The following is a 24,405-nucleotide window of genomic DNA, read 5'->3' on the forward strand; positions in this document are numbered from 1 at the left end:
GGCACGCAGGCTAAACAGAACCCTCATCTTTCTTGCGACTCTCACCTCTCAAACATCCTTTCGTGTTTGTTTGTCCCCTCGTATTTCAGGGAAGGCCAAGTAACATTCACTTGAAAAACTCTTCTAAACATGTTTATTCCAGAAAATGTGGGCAAGGAAGGTTTTTAGAAGAATACACAAACCACACGTGATAATCTCAGCTAAAGATAGCATCCACTAATATTTTGTCTCATTTAGTTCCACTATTTTTCCATAGGTATGCCTATTCTCTCTCTCTTTCTCTCATTCTCTCTCTCACACAGATACACACACAGACACACATGCACACATACACATTTTATAAATGGGGGTTATAATATAGCAAACTTAAAAAATTGGGATACAGGATCAAGCATTAAATAATGAACTTCTGATTTTAAAAGGTGCCTGACATATAGACCAGTGGACTAGATCAGAGAGCCCAGAAATGAACTTGCACATACAGCCATGCATTGATCAACATTGTTCTGAGCAAAGGGTTGTTAGGCGATTGTGTTGTGTGAACATCAGAGAGTATGCTTACACAAACCTAGATGGTGTAGCCTATCACACACCTGGCCTATATGGTATAGCCTCTTGCTCCTAGGCTACAAACCTGTGTAGTATGTTACATAATTGCTGAAGCCACCATCATATATGCAGTCTGTTGTTGGCAGAAATGTTGTTATGTGGTGCATGACTGTATATATCAAGTAATTTTTGGAAAAGGTACCAAGACCATTTAATTGAGAGAGGACAATCTTTTTTAAAATGGTCTTGGGAAATCTAGATATTGACTCATCACAAAACAATGACCTCAGACCTTCAGCTTACATATATACAAAAATTAACTCAAAATGGATCCAAAATCTAACATAAAAGTGAAAACCCTAAAACTTAGGAGAAAACATAGGAACGATTCTTCATGACCTTGGATTTGGCAATGATTTCTTGAATGTGATCCCCAAAACACAAGCAATATAGGAAAAAAATAGATAAATTGCACTATGTAAAAATTAAAACCTTTTGTGCATCAAATGATATCATTGGTGAAGGCGCAACCCACAGGAAGAGGAAAACATTTACTAGCTATATATCTGATAAAAGGTTAATATCTAAAATATATACAAACTCCAACTCAACAGCAACAACCACAAGCCAACAATGTGGTTAAGAAATGAACAAAGAACTTGAATGGTAATAAGCTCTTGAGAAGCCAATGTGTCAAAGAAGAAATCAAAAGGAAAATTTAAAAATATATTAAGAAAATGAAATGGAAAGATAACATAACCAAATTTATGGGATGCAGCAAAAGCAGTGTTAAGAGGAAATGGCAATAAATGCCTACATCAAAAAAGAAGAAAGATCTCGAATAGAAGACTTAATGTTGTACCTCAAGGAAATAGAAAAAAAGATACACTAAGCCCACAGTTAGCAGAACAAAAGAAATAATAAAAATCAGAACAAAAATAAATAAAATAGAGACTAGAAAAAAATACAAAAGACTATCAAAATTCTGTTAGTTATTTGAAAAAAATAGATGAAATCAACAAACCTTTAACTAGACTAAGAAAAAAGAAAGAAGACAAATAAATCAAATAAAAAATGAATGAGGAGGCCAGGTGAGGTGGCTCACGCCTGTAATCCTAGCACTTTGGGAGGCCAAGATGGATGGATCACTTGAGGCCAGGAGTTGGAGACCAGCCTGGCCAACATGGCAAACCCTCATCTCTACTAAAATACAAAAAAAAAAAAAAAAAAAAAAAAAAAGCCAGGCATGGTGGAGCACACCTGTAATCCCAGTTACTCGGGTGGCTGGGACACGAGAATCGCTTGAACCTGGGAGGCAAAAGTTGCAGTAAGCCAAGATCATCCCACTGCACTCCAGCCTGGGCAACAGAGGGAGACTCTTGTCTCAAAGAAAACAAAAAACAAACAAACAAAAAAAACAACAAGGAGACACATTACAATGGATACCACAGAAATGCAAAGGATCATATGAAAGTATTATGAACAATTATATGCCAAAGGATTGAACCACCTGGGAGAAATGGACAAATTTCTAGACACATACAACCTACCAATACTGAATCATGAAGAAATAGAAAATCTGAACAGACCAGTAATGATTAAGGATATTGAATCAGTAATGAAAAGTCTCCCATCAAAGAAACACCCAGGACCTAGATGGCTTCACTGCTGAATTCAGCAAAACATTTAAACAAGAACTAAAACCAGTCCTTTCTAAACTTTCCCAAATAAATTATAGAGGAGGGAATACTTCCAAACTTATTTTACAAGGCTTGCATTACCTTGATACCAAAGCCAGAATAGAACACTGTAAGAAAAGAAAATTATAGGCCAATATCTCTAATAAACACAGATGCAAAAATCTTCAACAAAATACCAGTAGACAAAATTCAATAGCTCATTAAAAGAATCATTCACCATGATAAAATGGAATTTATTCTGGGATGCAAAGATGGTTCAACATATGAAAATCAATAAATGTGATATACTATATTAACAAAATGAAGGACAAAAACCATATGGATCACCTCAATAGATGTAGAAAAAGCACTTGACAAAACACAACATTCTTTCATGATAAAAACTCTCACTCAACAAATTAGGTGTAAAAGGAATGTATCAACACAAAAAAGCCTTATATGACAAACTTACAGCTAATATCATACTCAGCCGTGAAAAGTTGAAAGCTTTTCCTTTAATATCAGGAACAACACAAGGATGCTCACTCTCACCACTTTTTTTCAACATGGGACTGGAAGTCATAGCCAGAGCAATTAGGCAAGAAAAAGAAAAGAATTATTAGATATTCAAATAGAAAAGGAAGAAGTAAAATTGTCTATTTGCTGATGACATGATCTTATATATAGAAAACCCTGAAGACTCCAACAAAAAACTGTTAGAAATGGTAAACAAATTCAGTAAAGTTGTAGGATACAAAATCAACATATGAAAATCAGTAGCATTTCTATATATTAATAATGAACTATATGAAACTGATATTAAGAAAACAAACCTATTAAGAGCAATGACCAAAAAAAAAACAAAAAACAAAAAAAAAAAACAAAAAAAAACAAACTTAGGAGTAAATGTAATGAAGTGAAAGACCTGTACATTGAAAACCATAAAACACTGATGAACAAAATAGAAGAGACAAATAAGTGGAAAGAGACACAAACGCATGAAAATAAATGTTCATGACTTGGAAGAAGTAATACTGTTAAAATGTCCACACTATCCAAAGCAATCTATAGACTCAATGTAATCACTATCAAAATTCCAATATCATTTTTCACAGAAATAGAGAAAACAATTCTAAAATTCATATGCAACCATAAAAAAAAAAACCAAATAGCCAAGGCAATCATGAGCAAAAAGTACAAAGCAGGAGGCATCACACTACCTGATTTCAAACTATACTAGAAAGCAATAATAATTAAAACAGCATGGCACAGGTATAAAAATATACACATTGACCAATGGAACAAAATACACAGCCTAGAAATGAATCCACATAGCTATGGTCAATTGATTTTTGCCAAAAGTTACAAGAATACACAATGGGAAAAAAAAAGTCTCCACAATAAATGGTGTTAGGAAAGCTGGATATCCATATGCAGAAGAATGAAATTGGACCCTTATCTTACACCATATACAAAAATCAACTCAAAATGGATTAAAGACTTAAATATATGACCTGAAACCATTAAACTACTAGAAGAAAACACAGGGGCTAAGATTACACAACACTGATCTGGGCAACACTTTTTTAGATTTGACCCCAAAAGTGCAAACAACAAAAGCAAAAATAGACAAATGGAATTATATCAACATAAAAAGTTTCTGCACAACCTGAGGTCAGGAGTTCAAGATCAGCCTGATCAACATAGAAAAACCCCATCTCTACTAAAAATACAAAATTAGCTGGGCATGGTGGCGTGTGCCTGTAATCCCAGCTACTCGGGAGGCTGAGGCAGGAGAATCGCTTGAACCTCCCAGCTACTTGGGAGGCTGAGGCAGGAGAATCGCTTGAGGTGGAGGCTGTGGTGAGCCAAGATCATGCCATTGCACTCCCGCCTAGGCAACAAGAGTGAAATTCTGTCTCAAAAAAAAAAAAAGTTTCTGCACAACAAATGAAACAACAGAGTGAATCAATAAGCTACAGATTGGGAGAAAATATTTGCATACCATACATCTGATAAGGGGTTAATATCTAAAATATATAAAGAACTCAAATAATTCTATTCAAAGAGAACAAATAATCTGATTACAAAATGGACAAGGGACCTGAGTAGACATTTCTCAGTAGAAGACACACAAATGGTCAATAGATATATTTTAAAAAATTCAACATAACGAATCATTAGGGAAGTGCAAATTAAAACCACAATGAGATATCATTATCATTCCATACCCATCAGAATGGCTACTATGGAAAAGATGAACAATAACTAGTGTTGGTGAGGATACGAAGAAAAGGGAACCCTTGCTCACTGTTGGTGGGAATGTAAATTAGTACAGCCATTATGGAAGGCAGTATGGAGGTGTCTCAAAAAACTAAAAATAGAATTATTATATGATCCAGCAATCCCACTTCTGAGTATTTACCAAAAAGATTTGAAATCAGTATGTCAAGGAGATATCTGCATTTCCATGTTCATTGCAGCTCTATTTACAACAGCCAAGTTATGGAATCAACTGTGTCCATCAACAGATGAATGGATAAAGAAAATGTGGTATGTAGATAATACAGAATACTATTCAGCCTTTAAAAAGATAGAAATTTTGTCACTTGCAACAACATGTATGGAATTGGAATACATAATGCTAAGTGAAATAAGTTAGGCACAAAAAAAGATATACTGTATGTTTTCATATGTGAAATTGAAAACAACTAGGCTGGATGCAGTGGCTCATGCCTGTAATCCCAGCACTTTGGGAGGCTGAGGTGGGGTGGGTCACCTGAGGTCAGGATTTCGAGACCAGCCTGGCCAACATGGTGAAATCCTGTCTCTATTAAAAATACAAAAATTAGCTGGGTGTGGTGGTGGGCACCTGTAATCCCAGCTACTCAGGAGGCTAAGGCAAGAGAATCACTTGAATTCAGGAAGCAGAGGTTGCAGTGAGCTGAGATTGCACCATTGCACCCTGGCCTGGGCAACAAAAGCAAAACTCTTATCTCAAAAAAAAAAAAAAAAAAAGAGGAAGAAAGAAAGAAAACAACTGAATTCAGAAGCAGAGAGTAGAATGGTTACCAGAGTCTGGGGGGGTGGGGCAATGGGGAGATGATAGTCAAAGGTACAAAGCATCAGTTAGGAGGAATAAGGTTTTTGAGATCTGTTGCACAGTGCAATGAATATAGTTAATAACAGCATATTGTACATTTCAAAATTGCTAAAAGAATAAATTTCAAATGTTCTCACCATAAAAATGGTAAGTATTTGAAGTGATGGACATGTCAATTAGCTGATTTAATTATTCCATATTGTATGCACAAATTGTAACATAACTTTGTAACCTATAAATCCCCATAAATACATACAATTTATTGGGACTTGCCATGTTGCCCAGGCTGGTCTTGAATGCCTGGGCTCAAGCAGTCCTCCTGTCTCGGCCTTTCAAAGTGCTGGGATTACAGGCATGAGCCACTGTGCCTGGCCATAATTTACTAATTTACAATAAAAATTTTAAAAAAAATTTTTTAAGGGCAAAAGACTCGAAAGACAGTTCTCCAAAGAAGATAAGTAAATGGCCCATAAGCACATGAAAAGATGCTCAACACCACTAACATCTGCTGTATTAAAAACAACAGCATGGAAAGTAACAAGTGCTGGTGAGGTGTGAAGAAACTGGAACCCTTGTGCCCTGTTGGTGGGAATGTAAAACGCACACTGTGAAAAACAGTATTGTGGCAGGCCAGGTTTCACTAACTCAGCCCTCCATCACAATTGTGTCGGTACTGACTGAGTGGTTAAGTTAAATATTAAAAGCTAAAAAAAACCAGTGCCCTTATACAAAGGCTGGGATGTAACAAAAGCCCATCAAGAGTTTTGCCTAGGCCTTTCCTGGGCCTTAAAGCATGACAAAATAACGAAGGAATTCTTAACAGGACCCATTTAGGATTAAACAAGTTTTATTGGGGGTCCGAAGAAACTCCACAGGCCTCCACAAACAAGTGTATGGGAGGTCTGAAGGAACTCCCCAAACCACCATGATTTAGCAGGAGACAAGAAAAGGGTAACCACCCCAGCACCTGGACCCATTTAGATTCAGTAAATTTACTGAGGCTCCAGGGGAAGGCCTTCAGGACTCAGACTTTAGTTATAGATTAAAAGAAGTTAATCATTTATGTCTTTAGGTGAATGCACTCTTACACGTAGGCATATAGCTTAGAAGGGATACAAACTCTGAAAAGCTTTGTAATTTTGAGTTGGTCTGGCGATAATTTCCAGGACTTCTCCCCGTAACCAGTTTCAGAAATAAAAACTCTCTTCCTCCCCAGTTCATCTACATCTCATTATTGGGTGAAAAGAAGTAGCAGCCCCACCCTCAGTTTGGTCTGGGAACAAAAAACTCTCCTGCCAGGAGGTAAGAACAGTGCTGTGTTCAGCAGCTGGCAGCTTGCAATGAGACAGTCTTCAGGAGGATCCCAGCAGCTGTCGGGTGATGTTTCCCCTGGGAACCTCCAGAGGGCTGTTTATGTGCAAATCTGCACGTCCCTTTCTCTACTGGGGAGGAACCGAGATAAAGAGCGGACACGCTCAAAGGGTAAGTCAATGGGATCCTATGCCAGGAGCCTATTGTTTTCCCATTTGGGCTTGCTAAGCCATTTGTCCGGTACTGCTAAGGGAAGCAATAGGGCTGGCTCATACACCCACTTTCCCTTTGGTTGATATCAGGTTTTGCGTTAGTTTTGAGAGTCTGTTTTGCCGTAGTGCACTTCCCCTTGTGTTTTTCTGAAATGTTTCCATGTGTTTGTGTGTCTGTCTTGTTCTTTTTGATACCATGTAAACTTGAAAATGGGAAGTATTGGGTCCATCTCTGCTAAAAGGCCTCTGAGAAGGAGAAAGGTTTTTTTGAAACTCAGTGATTCAGAGTCAGCTTAATTAAAAGCTAACATTCAAAATGTGTATGTACGTGTGTGTGTGTGTGTGTGTGCACGTGTGAAGGCCTTTAAAAGGCCTTCATGTTTTGGTTTTATTTCTCTCTCTCCTAGGGCCTTACCTTATGGTCAAACATTAACATCGGGTAAATGTGTCTATAAGGTTTTATTAAAAATTGGATTTAACATTAATAGTACACCAATGTAAAGGTGAAATGTGGCTTATTTAATATAAAAATTATACAGGAAGCATTGTTAAACATGAAATGGTGTTTGGCTTTCTTTGGGCTATATGTGCATAAATATGTTATTGGTATGTGTTCCAAGGTTATGGAAGACTCCTATAATTCTGATATATCTTAGTGTATGTTATCAGTAGTAATTATAATTGTTATGTTAAAATTATTGTGTGCCACAGAGGTAACAGATAACCTTGTCGTCAATTGTGTCTTTAACTATGGCTACCCTAAAACTTTTTGTCATCCATAAATTTGTTGTCTTGTTTTGGTCCTCTTTAGAAGGTAGTTTTATAATTAGCTGTAAAGCTCTGACAGGTGCTCTTGAATGCAGGTTTCTGATAACTTTGGAGATTGTGACATCAGAATAGAGGAAAAATGTTCACAACTCTTGAAGAGTTAAAATGTTCATTAATATCAAACAGGACAAGAATTAACTGCATGAACTGAACTAATAGGAGACTGAAGTGATCTTTTTGACTTTTGGCTTAAAATGTTGCTAATCCTTTGTTTTGCTTTTCAGAGTCAAGGAAAACTTTTCTTTTGAGCTATTAACACCTTTTAACAATTAGGTACAGTATACTTCTATGAACAAAATTTGGAGCATATTTGTTTCTCTCTACCTGATTTTCTCCAGAATTTGGAAACTATTTGTGAGTATTCTTAAGTTATGGCAATATAGTTATTTGCATAAGTGCAGTAAGAATCTGTTTTCTTTTGTTACAAGACACAATTGGAAAAACTGGTTATTTTACCAAGGCTTTGACTTTGCTCTCCTTTAAGGAATCAAACTTGACTTACAAAGCCAAGAAAGCCCTTGGAAACTGGCCTCATATTTTGTGTACGTAGACCCTGTACAGGGTTTCTGACCTGTGGTAAGTAAAGATTGTCACTTTCTGACAGGCCGGGAACCCCAAGCTATCTTGGAACCTCAAAAAGAGAGGAATTTGCCCAACTCATAGGTATTTGATGGTACAAATCCATGGCTGGGCTCGGCTTTAAAAGGGTCTTATCTCAGATTCCTTCTATGGAACAAAGTTCTATCAAAGCCAATTTAAAAGGCGTATGTAAAAAATAATTATTCTTGCTGCACGGTATATAAATAATTAGGACAAGTACAATAAAGCAAACCAGTCCTACCATGATTTGTCTTTTAGTAAAAATGGGAAACTAGAGAGAGAAAAATTATGTTTCAAAAACTATAGTTACACCTGTTGTTAAATTCTAGTCTTCCTCAATGTTTTTCAGTTTTTATTATTTTCTACAGTTTGGATTAAATTCTAATTTTTCTGGCTGCAAGTCTCAAAAATGTTTTCAATTTTTTCCTTTTTCTTTTCCTTTTTCCCCATTTCCCCTAACTGGAAATCACTGAAACCTAAGCTGTGCTTTCTTAAAGCCCTGTGAACTGAAAACTAGGTGTTTCAGCAGGCACTGCCTCTCAGCCCCTAAAACAGAATGCTACCAGGAACAAATCGACCTCCTCCACTCCAGCAGTGCATCTGGTGCCCCATAACAACGACCCTCTCTCAGCACGAAGTAGCCAGAAAGATTATGACGCCCCATCTCCCTACGATTCTCATGATAAATAAATATACAAGCATGATAGAAATCATGCACAAATTGACAGTGGGGATTGTGGCAGTCCAGTTTTCACTAATGCAGCCCTCCATCACAACTGTTTCAGTACTAATCAAGTGCTTAAGTTAACTATTAAATGCTTAACAAAAATAAAAAATAAAAAAAGGCCAGTGCCCTTATACAAAGGATGGAATGTAACAAAAGCCCATCAAGAGTTTTGCCTAGGCCTTAAAGCATGACAAAATAATAGAGGAATTCTTAACAGGACCCATTTAGGATTAAACCAGTTTTATTGGGGGTTTTGAAGAAACTCCCCAGGCCTCCACAAACAAGTGTATTGGAGTCTGAAGGAACTCCCCAAACCTCCGTGGTTTAGCAGGAGACAAGATAAGGGTAACAACCCCAGCACCTGGACCCATTTAGGTTAAGTAAATTTACTGAGGCTCCAGAGGAAGGTCTTCAGGACTCAGACCTTAGTTATAGATTAAAAGAAGTTAATCACTTATGTCTTTAGATGAAGGCGCTCTTACACGTAGACATATAGGTTAGAAGGTATATAAACTCTGAAACACTTTGTAATTTTGAGTTGGTCTGGCAATAATTTCCAGGCCTTCTCCCTGTAACCAGTTACAGAAATAAAAACTCTCTTTGTTCCCAGTTCATTGGCATCTCATGATTGGGTGGCAAGAAATAGCAGCCTGATCCTCAGTTTGGTCCAGGAACAGTATGGTGGTTCCTCAAAAAATTAAAAGTAGAATTACCAGATGATCCCGCAATCCCACTTCTCGGTATATATCCAAAAGAACTAAAAGCAGGGTTTTCATGTTTATAATTTCATTGAAGCACAAATATACTGTCCTTAGAGTCATCAGCTTTAAAACTATAAATACGATATTACCTTAATGCCCTACTATAATAAGTAGATTTACTTTGTTTTTTCAGGACTTGTTTTTGCCTGATAAGACTCAGGAATTCCGAAATGTCAAGGTAAGTGTCTCAATTCTTTTTCTTGTAGCATGAATCAAGTGTATCTATCAATAACACTTATGACTATAGAATATAATAATTTGGCATATTATTCATATTACATATATATTATTCATGTATTACTTTTATTTTTAAAATAATTTAATTATGGCCGGATGCAGTGGTTCGCGCCTGTAATCCCAACACTTTGAGAGGCGGAGGCGCGTGGATCACGAGATCAGGAGATCGAGACCATCCTGGTCAACATAGTGAAACTCCGTCTCTACTAAAATACAAAAATTAGCTGGGCGTGGTGGTCCATGCCTGTAATCCCAGCTACTTAGGAGGCTGAGGCAGGAGAATCGCTTGAACCAGGGAGTGGGAGGTTGCAGTGAGCAGAGATTGTGCCACAGTACTCCAGCTTGGCGACAGAGCAAGACTCTGTCTCAAAAAAAAAAAAAGTTTAATTTGAGCTTTTTTTTTTTTTTTTACAAATGAGATTATGGACATTAATGTATATTTTCTGGTAGGTATCTCTCTTTTTTCTTTTTTTTTGCTATGACGATTCCAACTTCCCAGAGACCTCCCATTTGCCTTTTCATTAGGGTAAAAGCTTTGCTCTCATTAAAGTACAAAGGAATTCTTTGGAAGCAGATTATTTTAGTTTTATAGTAGAGATGCATTTGATCATTTTAATGTGTAATCTTTTTGCCCTATTCAGGTATAATTGTTTTCCTTTCTTTTATAATGCATAAGTTTTTGTGTTGTTGTTTTTTGAGACAGAGTCTTGCTCTGTCCCCTAGGCCGATGTGCAGTGGTATGATCTCAGCTCACTGCAACCTCTAACTATTGGGTTCAAGCAATTATCCTGCCTCAGCCTCCCGAGTAGCTGGGATTACAGGTGTGTGCCACCACGCCTGGCTAGTTTTTGTATTTTTTGTAGAGACGTGGTTTTGCCATGTTGGCCAGGCTGGTCACGAACTGCTGGCCTCAAGTGATCCACCCGCCTCGGCCTCCCAAAGTGCTGGGATTACAGGTGTGAGCCGCCGTGCCCAGCTATAATGCATACATTTTCTCACCTGTGAGTAACAGTAAAGTTCATTTATATGTCCATCCCAATATGACTTCAGTGCAAATGCTTCAAGAGCACCTGGGTCTACAGGTCATACTTGGCCTCTAAATCCTTCTTTTATTTTTATTTATTTATTTATTTATTTATTTATTTATTTATAGACTGAGTTTCCCTCATCGCCCAGGCTGGAGTGCAGTGGCGTGATCTCAGCTCACTGCAACCTCCGCCTCCCAGGTTCAAGCAATTCTCCTGCCTCAGCCTCCCGAGTAATTGGGATTACAGGCATGCGCCACCATGCCCAGCTAATTATTGTATTTTTAGTAGATACAGGGCTTTACCATGTTGGCCAGGTCGGACTCAAACTCCTGACCTCAAGTGATCAGCCCACCTCGGCCTCCCAAAGTGCTGGGATTACAGGCATGAGCCACCGTGCCTAGCCCAAATCCTTCTTTCTGTTATTAGTAGAAAAACAATATAGAGTATTGGAATATCCTTATTCTGTTTTGAGTCCTAATTACTCATTTAGGTTTTCTTTTTCTTTTTGGAATCCTAGTTGCCTAGATGTTGGTTTTTGTTCAATCCCACCCAACAATACATTTGATTTGTTCTTTTCTGCCTAACCTGACACACTTTCTTGTGCTTCTTTGTTGGTTAGTTTTATGAAAGGAATCATCATTTAAGACCACGGTTTACTTTTTTTTTTTTTTTTTTTGAGAAGGAGTCTTGCTCTGTGGCCCAAGCTGGAGTATAGTGGCATGATCGGGGCTCACTGCAACCTCCGCCTCCCAGGTTCAAGCAATTATCTTTCTTCAGCCTCTCAAGTAGCTGAGATTACAGGCGCCCACCACCACGCCTGACTAATTTTTGTATTTTAGTAGAGATGGGGTTTCGCCATGTTCACCAGGCTGGTCTCAAACTCCTGACCTCAACCGATCCACCCACCTCTGCCTCCAGAAGTGCTGGGATTACAGGCTTGAGTTACCTCGCCTGGCCGAGATCACTGTTTATATGCTTGTTTTACACTTCATGTATTTTGAAGGGCATTAATTTACTTAGCATTCATGACTTGAATAATTTCACCAAATAAATACTTTTTGGTAATTTGTAATGAGTTCTTCCAGCTCTTATACTTTGCTTGGTACTTGTCATAAATATGTAAAGGTAAAAGAAATATTTTTTTTGTATTCTGGCAAGCATAATTTTACGTAATGAATCATTCATTTTTTTCTTTAAAAAAGTAGAGTTTCAAACAGATATTGGTACACCCATGTTTATAGCAGTATTATTCACAACAGCCAAAAGAGGGAAGCAATCCGTCTCCATCACATGAATGGATCAATAAAATGTGGTACATGCATACAATGGAATCTTATTCACCTTAGAAAAAGGAAATGCTGACAAATGCTACAACATGGATGAACCTTGAGGATATTACGCTACATGAAATAAACCAGTCAGAAATGATGAATACTGGCTGGGTGCAGTGGCTCACACCTGTAATCCCAGCACTTTGGGAAGCCGAGGCAGGTGGATCACCCGAGGTCAGGAGTTCAGGACCATCCTGGCCAACATGGTGAAACACTGTCTCTACTTAAAATACAAAAATTAGCCAGATGTGGTGGCGGGCACCTGTAATCCCAGCTACTTGGGGAGGCTGAGGCAGGAGAATCATCTGAACCCAGGAGGTAGAGGTTGCAGTGAGCAGAGATCACGCCACTGCACTCTAGCATGTGTGACAGAGCAAGACTGTCTAAAAAAAAAAAAAAAAAAAAAAGCAAATACTGTATGATTCCAATTATATGAGGTACTTAGAGTAATTAAATTCATAAAAACAGAAAGCACGGTAGTTGTCAGAGGCTGGGTAAAGGGGAGAATTAGAAGCTGTTAAATGGGTACAGGATTTCACTTCTGCAAGACAAAAAGTGTTCTGGAGATTGGTTACACAACAATGTGAATGTTAACACAGCTGAACTGTACATTTAAAATAGTTACGATGGTAAATTTTACTAAATATGTGTAGTAATTTTATCACAAATAATTTTTTTTTTTTTTTTTTTTTGAGACGGAGTCTCGCTCTGTCGCCCAGGCTGGAGTGCAGTGGCCGGATCTCAGCTCACTGCAAGCTCTGCAAGCTCCGCCTCCCCGGGTTCACGCCATTCTCCTGCCCCAGCCTCCCGAGTAGCTGGGACTACAGGCGCCCGCCACCACGCCCGGCTAGTTTTTTGTACTTTTTAGTAGAGACAGGGTTTCACCGGGTTAGCGAAGATGGTCTTGATCTCCTGACCTTGTGATCCGCCCTTCTCGGCCTCCCAAAGTGCTGGGATTACAGACTTGAGCCACCGCGCCCGGCCATACAAATAAATATTTTTTAAAAAACAGGTACCTGATAAGCTGTCTCCAAAATATCCTGTCAATGCCCCACTAAATACCAAAGAGTCACAGACAAGAGAAAACAACAGTACAGCTATTCAGGAGAGGATCTCTCTGCTATAAATGACATAAGAGCTACTGGAGAAATTTGTTGGTGGTGGTGGTGGTGTGTTTTTTCTGTTTTTTGTTTTTTGTTTTTTATTTTTTTAGATGGTGTCTCGCTCTGTCACCCAGACTGGAGTGCAATGGTGTGATCTCGGCTCACTGCAACCTCCACCTCCTGGGTTCAAGCGATTCTCCTGCCTCAGCCTCCCAAGTAGCTGGGATTACAGCTATATGCCACTGCACCTGGCTAATGTTTCACATTTTTGGTAAAGATGGGGTTTCACCATGTTGTCTAGGCTCGTCTTGAACTCCTGACCTCAAGTGATCCTCCCGCCTCGACTTCCCAAAGTGCTGGGATTACAGGCATGAGCCACTGTGCCCACTCTATCGGAGAAATTTGAATAGGGTCTGAGGATTAGTTGTAGTAATGTGTTGATGTTAATGCTCTCATTTTGAAGGCTATGTCATGGTTACGGGGGAGAATGTTCTTATTTGTACAAAGTATGCACCAAAGTGTTGAGGAATGATGTCCATGAAGTCAACACCGAGTTTTCAGATGGTTCAGCGAAAAGTATTTGTGTAGTTTTTGCAAATTTCCTGTAATTTTGAGAGTGTTTTAGAGATAAAGTGAAGATAAATTTGAGAGCGTTTAAGATAAAAAGTGAAATTTAGACTATAAAAGTCAAAATGAAAACATTTTGTTGAGCTCAGTTCAACTGCCTGAATTTAAGCAAGACAAAATGCAGCCCTCTTCCATACAAGCCTATCCAGTATTTGGTGACAGCGAAGCTAACATGTGTCCCTCAAATTGTCCCTTCCTCTGGCTGGGCCCCCCCAGCTTCAGACATCTATGTCCCCTTTCTCTGCCGTCACATTCCTATTCTCTCCTATCTTCCCTGGCTCTCCTTCTGATAGGTTCTCTCCTTCGACATTTTATTATGAAAATTTTCAAGCCCTCAATAAAGTTTGCAGATTTGTGCAATGAATACCCACAACAGCAAAATGTGTATATATTTTATATATATATATAAAATATATCATTTAGACTGTTTATATATATATTTAGACAATTTAGACAGAGTCTCACTCTGTTGCCCAGAGTGGAGTGCAGTGGCATGATCTTAGCTCACTTCAGCCTCGGCCTCCTAGGTTCAAGCTATCCTTCTGCCTCAGCCTCCCAAGTAACTGGGATTACAGGCACACACCACTATGCCTGGCTAATTTTTTTGTATCTTTAGTAGAGATGGGGTTTCACCACGTTGGCCAGACTGGTCTTAAACTCCTAACCTCAAGTGATTGAGGCCTTCCAAAGTGCTTACAGGCGTGAGCCACCACGCATGGCCAAAATGCATAATTCTCAAGTGTACCATTCAGTAAGTTTCGATAAATTCATATACATGTATAACCCAAATCCTTTATTTAAAATCATACAACATGAGGATAACCACAGAAAATCCCTATAGCCCCTTCTCAGGTAATCCTAATTGGCAACACCGCTCGAAGAAGTGATTAGTTTTTCCACGATCAATCAGTATTGCCGGTTCCAAAATCTTGAATACATATACTCATCCTCATGAGCCTTTTTTTTTTTTTTTTAGACAGAATCTTGCTGTGTCACCCAGGTTGGAGTGCAGTGGCGCGATCTCAACTCACTGCAAGCTCCGCCTCCTGGGTTCACGCCATTCTCCTGGCTCAGCCTCCCGAGTAGCTGGGACTACAGGCGCCCGCCACCACGCCCGGTTAATTTTTTGTATTTTTAGTAGAGATGGGGTTTCACCATGTTAGCCAGGATGGTCTCGATCTTCTGACCTCGTGATCCAACCACCTTGGCCTCCCAAAGTGCTGGGATTACAGGCGTGAGCCACCGAGCCCTGCCTTTGTGAGCCTTTTTAAACTCAGCTTAATGTTTTCAGATTCATCTGTCATTCTATGTATGAGTAGTGTTGCTCCTTTTTGTTGATAAACAAATTTCATTGTATACATATGCCCTGATTATGCCATGTGCTTATCTATTTTTCTGCTGATAGATCTCTGAGCCATTTTCAGCTTTTGGCTATCAAAATTAAGACTGCCATAGAATATTCTTTTACAAGTTTCTTTTGTGGGCATATGTTTTCAATCATCTTCCATTTTGGCTGGGCGCAGTGGCTCACGCCTGTAATCCCAGCACTTTGGGAGGCCAAGGTGGGTGGATCATTTGAGGTCAGGAGTTCAAGACCAGCCTGACCAACATGGACAAACCGTGTCTCTACTAAAAATACAAAAAAATTAGCTGGGCATAGTGGCACATGCCTGTAGTCCCAGCTACATAGGAGGTTGAAGCAGGAGAATTGCTTGAACTCAGGAGACAGAGGTTGTAATGAGTTGAGATCGTGCCACTGCACTCCAGTCTGGAAGACAGAGTGAGATCCCGTTTCAAAAAAAAAAGAAAGATTTTGTCCATTTCACCCACGTTATCAAATTTATTTATTGGCCTAAAGTTATTGATAAGATCTCTTTATTATCCTTTTAATGGTGCATAGTTTTTAATAATAAACCATTAACTCCTGATTAATACTGGTACTTTCTGTTCTCTTTTTTTCTCTGTTAGTCTAGTTAGAGGGTTATTAATTTTGTTGACAGTTTTAGAGAACAAACTTTTGATTCAGTTTGATTCATTTTATTGTTTGTATTCGATTACAGTGATTTTTAACCCTCCTTGTTATTTCCCTTGGTTTTAATTTACACTTACATTTTATAATTTATTAATGGGGTTCTTCAGGTCATGGATTTTATTCAGTGCTTTTTTGTTAATAGCTTTGGTGAGGTCTAATTCACATAATTAACAATTATATTCACATAATTCATTCATTTAAAGTGCATAGCTTAATGGTTTTTAATATACTCATAGAGTTATGCCACCATCACTATAATCAATTTTAGAACATTTTCATCACCCCCAAAAGAAACTCTATATCATTAAGGGCCATTATCCATTTCCCTTAACTCCCATTCTTTTAATAGAACCATTGAAAGCTACACATTTTACTCTAAGAACCATATTAGTGGCCAGGCGTGGTGGCACACACCTGTAATCCCAGCACTTTGGGAGGCCAAGGCGGGTGGGTGATGAGGTCAGAAGTTCAAGACCAGCCTGACCCAACATGGTGAAACCCTGTCTCTACCAAAAATACCAAAATTAGCTGAGTGTGGTGGTGCGTGCCTCTAATCCTAGCTACTCAGGAGGCTGAGGCAGAAGGATCCCTTGAACCTGGGAGGCAGAGGTTATCATGAGCCGAGATCACACCACTGTACTCTAGCCTGGGCAACAGGGTGAGACTCTGTCTCAAAAAAAAAAAAAAAAAAAAAAAGAGAAACATATTAATAGCTTCCCCACAAGTTTTGATAAGTTAAGTTTTCATTATCATTTATTTTGAAATATTTTTGAATTACTTTTTAATTTCTCCTTTGAACCATGGATTGTTTATAAGTGTGTTGCTTAGCATCCAAATTTGGAGGTCTTTATAGACATTCTTATCTATTTCCAATTGAATTTCATTGAGATCAGAGAACATACATTATATGAGTTCTCTTTTTTAAAAGAGACTTTACTTAGACTTATTTTATAGCCCAGAATATGGGCTATAAAATGAGTGAGGGTATCATCTTCACTAGAAGAGAATGAGTTTTCAATAGATGCATGTGTGCTCTATAAATGTCAATTAAGTCAAGGTGGTTCAGATCTTTTTTGACTTTACTGATATTTTTGTCAAATTGTTCCATTAATTGCTGAGAACAGTGTGTTATAATTTCCTCTGAATTTTGTAATTTTTTTTTAATTAATTTTTTTTTTTTTGAGATTGAAGTCTCACTTTGTTGCCCAGGCTGGAGATTGGAGTCTCACTTTGTTGCCCAGGCTGGAGTGCTGTGGCATGATCTCGGCTCACTGCAACCTCCACCTCCTGGGTTCAAGTGATTCTCCTACCTTAGCCTATCCAATAGCTGGGATTACGGGAATAGCTGGGATTACGGGTGTATGCCACCACACCTGGCTACTTTTTGTATTTTTAGTAGAGACAAGGTTTCTCTATTTTGGCTAGGCTGGTCTCGAACTCCTGACCTCAGGTGAATCCGCCTACCTTGGCCTCCCAAAGTGCTGGGTAAATTTTTGCTTCATTTATTTTGAAGCTCTATTATTGAGAACATATACTTTATGATCATTATGCCTACTGGATGAAATAACTATTTCAACACTACAAAGATCCCTTTTCATGTCTTATAATATTCTTGGCCTTAAAATCCACCTCATATGATATTAAGATAGCTGCAGCAGTTTTCTTAGGCTTATTACTTGAATGGTATCTCTGTTTTCATCCATTTGCTCCTAACATAACTGTATTTTGCTTTTAAATTCCATCTCTTGGCTGGGCACAATGGCTCATGCCTGTAATCTCAGCACTTGGAGAGGCTGAGGCAGGTGGATCACCTGAGGTCCAGAGTTTGAGACTAGCCTGGCCAACATGGTGAAACCCCATCTCTACTAAAAATACAAAAATTAGCCAGGCATGGTGGTGCATGCCTGTAATCCCAGCTACTTGGAAGGCTTAGGCAGGAGAATCACTTGAACCCAGTGGGCAGAGGTTGCAGTGAGCTGAGATCCCACCACTGTACTCCAGCCTGGGCAATAGACCAAGACTCTGTCTCAAAAAAAAAAAAAAAAAAATTCCATCTCTTATAAACATTATGTAGTTGAGTCCCGCTTTTTCATCCTTCTAACCATATCTACCTTTGAGTTATAGTCTTTGGTGGATTTACAATTAATGTAATTATTAATATAGCCAACATAATTCTATAATTTTACCATTTTTTGTCAATTCTATTTTTTTTTACCTGTTCCTTCTTACCTACATATTTAATGTTAATTGAGTATGTTTTAGAATTCCATTTTAATTGTACATTGGCTTTTTGGCTTTTTTTTTTTTCAGATGGAGTTTCGCTCTTGTTGCCCATGCTGGAGTGCCATGGCGCGATCTGAACTCACCACAACCTCCGCCTCCCAGGTTCAAGTGATTTTCCTGCCTCAGCTTCCCGAGTTTCCCCATGTTGGTTAGGCTGGTCTTGAACTCCTGATCTCAGGATATCTGCTCACCTCGCCCTCTCAAAGGGCTGGGATTACAGGTGTGAGCCACACCATGCCCGGACTGTGCATTGGCTTTTTAAATCAACAATATTTCCATTTTATATGTAATTCTTATAGTGACTATAATAAATGCTTTCTTTTTAAAAAAATCTAAAACTAAGGTAAATTATATATCACATGAAACTTATCTTTTAATCTTTTAAAGTATGTAGTTCAGTGACACTACGTTTATTAATGTTGTGCAACAATCACAACTATCCATCCTCAGAAGTTGTTTCATCTTCCCACTCTTCCCTCCTTACAACCGCTGGCATCCAACATTCTACTTTTGGTTTTTGTGAATTTGACTTCATTAGGTACCTCATATAAGTGGAATCCTATTTCATTTGTCCTTTTATAAATGGCATTTTACTAAGCATGTCTTTAATGTTCATTCATTGTGTAGCGTGTGCCAGTATTTCCTTCCTTTTCATGGCTGAGTAATACTCCATAGTATGAATATACCACATTATCTATTAATCTGTCCAACCGGGGTTTCTTCCACTTTTTGGCTATTGTGAATAATACTGCTATAAACATGGGTGTACAAACATCTGTTTGAAACCATGCTTTCAATTCTTTTGGACATATACCTAGAAGTGGGAATGATGGATCATCTGGTAATCCTGTTTTTACTTTTGAGGAATTATCAAACTGTTTTCCATAGTGGCTGCACCATTTTACATTCCCATTAACAGGGCATGAGGGTTCCAACTTCTCTACAACCTTGCTAATGCTGTGTGTGTGTGTGTGTGTGTGTGTGTGTGTGTTTGAGACAGAGTCTAGCTCTGTCGCCCAGGCTGGAGTGCCGTGGTACAATCTCGGCTCACTGCAAGCTCCGCCTCCTGGGTTCACGCATTCTGCTTCAGCCTCCGGAGTAGCTGGGACTACAGGTGCCCGCCACCACGCCAGGCTAATTTTTTTGTATTTTTTTAAGTGGAGATGGAGTTTCACGGTGTTAGCCAGAATGGTCTGGATCTCCTGACCTCGTGATCCACCCGCCTTGGCCTCCCAAAGTGCTGGGATTACAGGCGTGAGCCACCGGGCCCGGCCTGTGTGTGTTTTTTTAATAATAGTCATCCTGATGGGTATAGGATGGTATCTCTGTGGTTTTGACCAGCATTTCCCTAATGATTAGTGATTAGAGTATCTTTTCATATACTTATTGACCATTTGTATATTTGCTTTGGAGAAACGTTTATAAAAATCAGTTGCCCATTTTTAACCGGGTTGTTTTTCTTTTGTTGGACTATAGGAATTCTTCATGTATTTTAGATATTAAGCCCTTATCAGATATATAACTCACAAATATATTCTCTCATTCTGTGGGTTTTGCCTTTTTATCCAGTTAATTGTATCTTTTGATGCATAAGAGTTACTGATTTTCATGAAGTCCAAAATGTGTAGTTTTTCTTTTGTTGCCTGTGTCCATGGTGTCATATCCAAGAAATTATTGCCAAATCCAATGTCACAAAATTTTTATCCTATATTTTATTTCAAGAGTTCTATAGTTTTGGCACTTACATTTACATCTTTTTTTTTTTTTTTTTTTTTTTTTAGCTATTTTTTATATACGACATTAGGCTAAGGTTCACTTCATTCTTTTGAATATGGATATCCAGTTCTCCCAGCCCCCTTCATTGAAAAGATGGCCCTTTCCTCCATTCAACCATCTTGGCATCCTTGTGAAAAATAATTTGGCCATATATGTGAGGGTTTATTTCTGGCTGCTCTATTCTATTCCACTTATCTATTTGTCTGCTTTTATGCCAGTACCATGCTGTTTTGATTACTGCAGCTTTGCAGGAAGTTTTGAAAATCAGGAAATGTGAATCTTACTACATTTTTATTCATTTTCAAGATTGTTTTGGCTATTCTGGTCTCTAGAAATTCCACATGAATTTTAGAATACATTTTTTCATTTCTGCAAAAATGTAATTGGGATTTTGATAGAGATTACATTGAATGTATAGATCACTTTAGGAAATGTTGACATAATTAGTCTTACAATCCATAATCATGGCATATCTTTCCATTTATTTTTGTATTCTTTAATTACTTTCAGTAATGTTTTATAGTTTTCATTGCACAAGTCTTCCACCTCCTTGGTGAGTTTACTCCTATTTTATTATTTTTGATACTATTGTAAATGGATTTTTTCCTAATTTCTTGTTTTGAATTGTTCATTGGTAGTGTATAGAAATGCAACTGACTTTTCCAGTTGATTTTGTATTCCGCTTCTTTGATGAACTCATTTTAGTACTATTAAAGAAAAATTTAAAACACAGTTTAGCTATACCCTATGGCAATCACCCATAACCATGTAGCCAAAACTTAAGACATCCTGATATCCCTGAAACATTAACTGTAATCATGAAAAAAAACCCACAAAATGTAAGTTTTACACCTTCGTCATGATGCAATATGGTTCAGTGAAATTAAATCAAGCAGCTATAGAAAAATCAGCTTAAACAGCTCTGATTGCCTTTAAAAAGAATACAATTTATAATAGTCAATCATGAAATTGTCAAAATACATCCTCCTTTATACAGTGTCCTATACCTACTGTAAGGCAAGTTTCTTACCACTTGGTTTGAAATCTCCCAGATTGCAATCTGTACTGTCTCTTACTGAACAACAATAAATTTCAAAATTTTAAAAATTTGATATGATTTTATTTTTGGCGGTTTACTTTTTTGTGAACTCTTTCGGATTTTCTACCAGTAAGATCATATCATCTGAAAACACAGATTGTACTTTTTCCTTTATAGTTCAGATGCTTTTATTTCTTTTTCTTGCCTAATTGTTTTGGCTAGAACTTCCAGTACTATGCTGAGTGGCAAAGGTGGGTGGGTATCCTTACGTTGTTTTTAATCTTAAAGGAAAAGCTTTCCGTCTTTCACACTGAGTATGATGTTAGCTGTGAGGTTTTCTTACATGGCTTTTATGATGTAGTGGAAGTTTTCTTCTGTTGTTAGTTTGCTGAGTGTTTTCATCATGAAAGGGCTTTGAATTTGATCAAAGGTTTTCCCTGTATCAATTGAGATGATCATGTGTCTTTTTCCCCCTTCATTCTATTAATGCAATGTATTACATTGTTCAATTTTCATTTGTTGAAACATTCCTGCATTCCGGAAATAAATCCAACTCGGTCATGGTGTATAATCCATTTAAGGTACTGTCGAATTATCTCTGATAGTATTTTGTTAAAGATTTTTGCATCCATTAGGGATATTGGGATGTAGCTTTATTTTCTTGTAGTATCTTTATCTGCTTGGGTATCAGAGCAATGCTGGCCTCACAGAAAGAGTCAAGAAAGGTTCCCTTCTCTTCAAGTTTTTGAAAGAGTTTGAGAAGTAGTGGTATTAGCTCTTCATTAAAATTAATTAAGCTGGTTAGAATTCACTAGTGAATTCTGTCAGCTTAATTAATAGTTTTGGAGAATTAATGTTTGTTTTGTGAATTCTCTCTATGGTTTTTTTTTTTTTCTTTTTCTTTCTTTCTTTGAGACAGTGTCTCACTCTGTCACCCAGGCTAGAGTGCCTTGACTTACTGCAACCTACGTCTCTGGGGCTCAAGTGATCCTCCCACCTCAGCTTCCCGAGTAACTGGGATCACAAGTGTGCTCCACCAGGCCAGGCTGGTTTTTGTATTTTTTGTAGACACAGAGTTTGGTCTCAAACTCCTGGCTTCGAGCGATCCTCCTGTCTTGGCCTCGCAAAGTGCTGGGATTATAGGCATGAGCCACCACGTCCGGCCTCTACTGTTTTTCTATTATGTGTTTTATTTATTTCTCTTCTAATAATTATTTCCTTTATAATGCTAACTCTGGGTTTGGTTCATTCTTTTTCTAATTCCTACATTTGTAAACTTTGCTTGTAGATTTAAGATCCTTCTTCTTTTTTAATTAAACCATTTCTGGCTATAAATATCATAGGTAGAATCAGATACTATATATGCTTTTCTGTCTGGTTTCTTTCAGCATAATTATTTTGAAATTCAGTCATATTTTCATGTGCATCAGTACTCCGTTCCTTTTTATTACTGAGTTGTATGGCAGAATTAATATGGTAATATTATAAAATGTAGGAGACTTGAAATAATATAGATTCATTCACCTCCACTACTGATTCTTTCTGCTATAGTTGTCTCAGGCATGTACATATGTTACAAACCCTACAAAGTGTTATATTATTTGATATTTTCAAGAAAGTAACAGAAAATAATCATTCTTTATAGGTGCATTCATATTTCTATTGCTGATGATCTTCCTTCTTTCCTTAAGATCCATGTTCCTAGCCGGGCGAGGTGGCTCATACCTGTAATCCCAGCACTTTGGGAGGCCAAGGTGGTAGATCACCTGCGGTCAGGAGTTTGAGACGGGCCTGGCCAACATGGTGAAACCCCGTCTCTACTAAAAATACAAAAATTAGCCGGGTGTGGTGGCGAGCGCCTGTAATCCCAGCTGCTCAGGAGGTTGAGTCAGGGGAATCGCTTGAACCCAGGAGGCAGAGGTTGCAGTGAGCCAAGATTGCGCCATTGCACTCCAGCCTGGGCAACAACAGTGAAACTGTCTCTAAATAAATAAATAAATAAATAATCCATGTTTCCATTTCATTTCCTCTATTCAGATTGAAATCTTTTAGCATTTTGTGTACTGCAGGTCTGTGAGCAATGATGTGTCCATACGGTCTCCAATAGCACATTCAGGTTCCTAATTCTTAAAGCCATTTATGCCCATTTACTCCTTCTTATTTGGTAATGACCTTACCCAAGTATCAGATTAGAAGCACTAGAATCCACCACGAACCTCTTTCCTCTTCTTACCAAACCCATTGCATCACTGGCCTGCATTATCATCATTTCTCTGAGATCCGCCTCAGCTGCTACTTGCCTTCTTCACGATAATGCAACCTGACCCTCACCCTAACCACTAGGACCCATCCCAAATGCTGCCCAGGCCACACTTGAGGTCACCCACCTAATCCACTCTCCACTGGGTGAACAATGATCTCTAAAGGGTGGATCTGATGGGGAACGTCCCCAGTGAAAACTTGACAATGGCCTTGGTGACTCTGGATGTGCGTGATCCTCCACACTCTATTCAGATCCTGTGTTCTGTCCTTGGCCTGCCTGCCACACTCCCCACCTCTCACGTTTAACGGTCTCTATGAGCAGGTTGAGGACACAACATCTGCATTAGTGCAGCTTCCTAGAATCCACATTACCCATTCATTCACTCATGGAAGGCAAGTAGGCGCCTGGTGACCACATATGCAAGGAGCCATGGCATATCGGGAACACGACATGGCCCTTCCTTTCCTTAGCACAGTTTCCATTCATAAGAGCTGAGGCACAGCCATCATTAACCCCAAAGTCCATGAACTTGTGAAGAGTCTGGAGGGGCTGCTCAGGCAGAAGTGACAAATGCCATCGGTGGTAGGGACAGTAGTGGACATAAAGGAAAGAGTTCATGCAGACAGAATCCCAGACAGACAGGAAGCCAGTGTAATGAGGGAGGGGAGTAAAAACAAGAGAGGTACTGCTGAATTAATGTTGTAATATGATTACAAAATGTAGGAGAGTTGAAATAATATAGATCCATTCATCACCATTCACTCTTTCTGCTGTGCAGGACGAGGCTGTGCCATCCGTGGGCCTCTCTGATGGAGGGAGAATGGGCATGTGGCCAGAGATGTGTGATTGTGTTGGGCCACAGAAATGGGCTCATGGGGGTGTCCATGGGCATAGTTAAGAGAGAGAAGGAAAACAA

The 24,405-nt window shown here is 38.6% G+C and overlaps 1 protein-coding gene across 3 annotated transcripts in view; it reads right to left on the reverse strand.

The window, feature by feature from the left end:
- Positions 1-24,405, reverse strand: part of TNFRSF10B (TNF receptor superfamily member 10b) — a 52,483-nt gene that overhangs the window by 23,243 nt on the left and 4,835 nt on the right. The window lies entirely within an intron of this gene.

Source organism: Papio anubis, chromosome 8 (assembly GCF_008728515.1).
Source record: "Papio anubis isolate 15944 chromosome 8, Panubis1.0, whole genome shotgun sequence".
Taxonomy (NCBI): domain Eukaryota; kingdom Metazoa; phylum Chordata; class Mammalia; order Primates; family Cercopithecidae; genus Papio; species Papio anubis.